This window comes from Cyprinus carpio, chromosome A4 (assembly GCF_018340385.1).
Source record: "Cyprinus carpio isolate SPL01 chromosome A4, ASM1834038v1, whole genome shotgun sequence".
NCBI classification, from domain to species: Eukaryota; Metazoa; Chordata; class Actinopteri; order Cypriniformes; family Cyprinidae; genus Cyprinus; species Cyprinus carpio.
Window position 1 is genome coordinate 30,004,213 of NC_056575.1, and position 2,813 is coordinate 30,007,025.

The following is a 2,813-nucleotide window of genomic DNA, read 5'->3' on the forward strand; positions in this document are numbered from 1 at the left end:
GGCAGTGAATGGGATGTCCAAAAATGAATATGTCAGACAGTAACTCGTACAACCCCTGTTAATGAATCAGTGTATTCTTAAGTGAAAGGATATACAAAAAATACAAATTCCAATAGTTTAAACTTGACCGTCGTGTTCACTTGATGTGGTTTCTGAAGTTGTCCTGTCCCCTTGCATTATACAGACTAAAAATCTTTTCTTGTGTTCATCTGAAGAAAGAAAGTTATAAACATCTGGGACGACATGAGGGTGAGTAAATGATGAGAGAATCTTCATTTTTGGGGGAACTATTCCTTTAGACCAAGATGTGATGCAAAGAGAGAGCTGAAACATATTCCAGACAAAATACGAGAATGTGTTGCATTAATGAGGAGAGTCATAGAATTAAAACATACAACATTAACATTTTGAAAGACCACTTTTTTGTGTTGTCTTTTCAACATCACTGTCTAAGGATAATTAAACTTTTAATTATTTATTTGATTTTTTTTTTGAGGTTTTTTTTATGTTTTTTTTTTTATGCAAATTTTTTTGTGTATTTTTTTGTTAATAATTAGATTATTTAGTTAATATTATATATTTATTTGAGACAGTCTTAACTGATACTCAATGTGTCATATAATGACATAATATACACTACCTAAGAACATCACTAAACGAATTATACCGAGATGAATAACATAAAATGCTAATTTAACTATTTTTTGCGAGATTTAATGTACACATTTAATTATATGTGTATATATATATTATATATATATATATAATCACCACTGATATATATAATATATATCTGTATCCATGTAATGGATATGTACATGTCGTGAATGTGTATCATCAATACATACAATATATATATTATATATATATATATATAAACTTTTGCCACCCTCAAAATGCTTCCTCAGAAATTGATATTAAACTTCTCATCCCAATTGCACTCACCTCATGAATGTCACAACAGAAGTAGAAATATATGTGTGTTTGATGCTGAAACAATGATGAAAGTGAACAGGAAGGTGAAAGTCGGACATTTGGGGGGAAGGAAACACATACTGAATTATGCTCTACATCAGAAGTATGCTTCGCTCAGATTGAGCAGTGAACTTAAGTGAACACCGCGGAACACACACCCGGAGCAGGGCAGCTATCCAGCACCGGGAGCAACTGGGGGTTCAGCGCCTGCTCATGGGCACTTCAGCCATGGGTATTGAGGGCGGGAAGAGAGCCGTTCTTCATTCACTCCCCTCACAGCTACAACTGCCAGCACCGATGAAAGACCGAACTGAAGGAGAAATGTCCAACTGTGCTTGAGCATTAGAAAACAAATGCCTCATTGGTTCCTCACGTCAAGCACTATTATTTGAACTTCTGTTTACCATATTTATTGTTCATAAGATAAAATAAAAATGTACTTTTTAAGATGAAATAATATTGTAAGTATTGTATTGTATTTTACACCTCTGTGAAGGCCAGTGAGGAGACCATTACAATAGTCCACCCTGCTGGTGATAAAGGCATGAACAAGTTTCTCCAAGTCTTGACTGGAAACAAAACATCTAATTCTTGCAATGTTTTTGAGATGATAGTATGCTGATTAAGTTACTGCTTTGACATGACTACTGAAACTAAGGTCCGACTAAAGAATCACACCAAAATATTAGTTAGAAATAATTACATGAACATTACTTATTGGAGTTGGATCTTACCTTTATATTATCTTAAATTATTCTGCCAAGGGACAAGACAACCCATTACAAAACAATAAATTAAGAAAGCGATTCTGCGGTGTGATATGAGAAACATGATAATAACGCTTGCTTCAGATACCCGGATGAGAGGTGCATTATCACAGTTTTACCGGTTGTAAAGGGGATCACAAGGTTGATGAGAGGTGTATTATAGTTTTTCTTCTGGTAGTTGGGTGGGTGGTGAGTTTTTGGATGTTGATAACGGTTCTAGCATGATTAGCCTTCTAAACTAGATAAAGTTCGTCAAGGCAAACTTTAGGTTGGCTTGAGGAAGCCTAGCCTGAAAGTTTATAGCCTGAAGTTTAAAAATTTAGATATATGTTGATAACGTTTTTTTAGAAATATTAGCATGTTTTTGTAAAGGGGATCACAAGCATCTGGATGTTGATAACGGTTCTAGCATGATTAGCCTTCTATTAGTATATTGCTGGCATGATTAGCATGTTGTTAACATGATTAACAAGTGATTGCATGTTGTTAGCATGGTTAGCAAGTGACTAGCATGTTGTTAGCCTGATTAGCAAGTGACTAGCATGTTGCTAGCATGATTAGCAAGTGAATAGCTTGTTACTAGCATGTTTCTAGCATTAGTATGTTGCTACCATGTTCCTAGAATGATTAGCAAGTTACAAACATGTCATTAGTATGTTTCTAGCATGAGTAGCATGTTGCTAGCATGTTGCTAGCGTGATTAGAAAACAACCAACACAATCCAAGGTTTTTATTTAGCACAGTGGCTAGATTAACAAATAACCAGACGCCACCCGATCTAAATATTCCTCAGTTAAATAGGGGTAATGACTTTATGAATTTCTTCACTGATAAAATAGATAACATCAGAAAATACAATAACAAATGTAGATTCTACAGCCAATACTCAGTTTTATCCATCGCACCTAAAGATAAACTGCAGTGTTTTTTACAACTATAGGACAGGAAAGCAATAAACTTATCACTGCATCTAAACCAACAACATGTTTATTAGATCCTGTACCTTACTCAAATTACTGAAAGAGTTGTTACCTGTGAAGAACCAGCAATACGTAACTGAACGTATACACA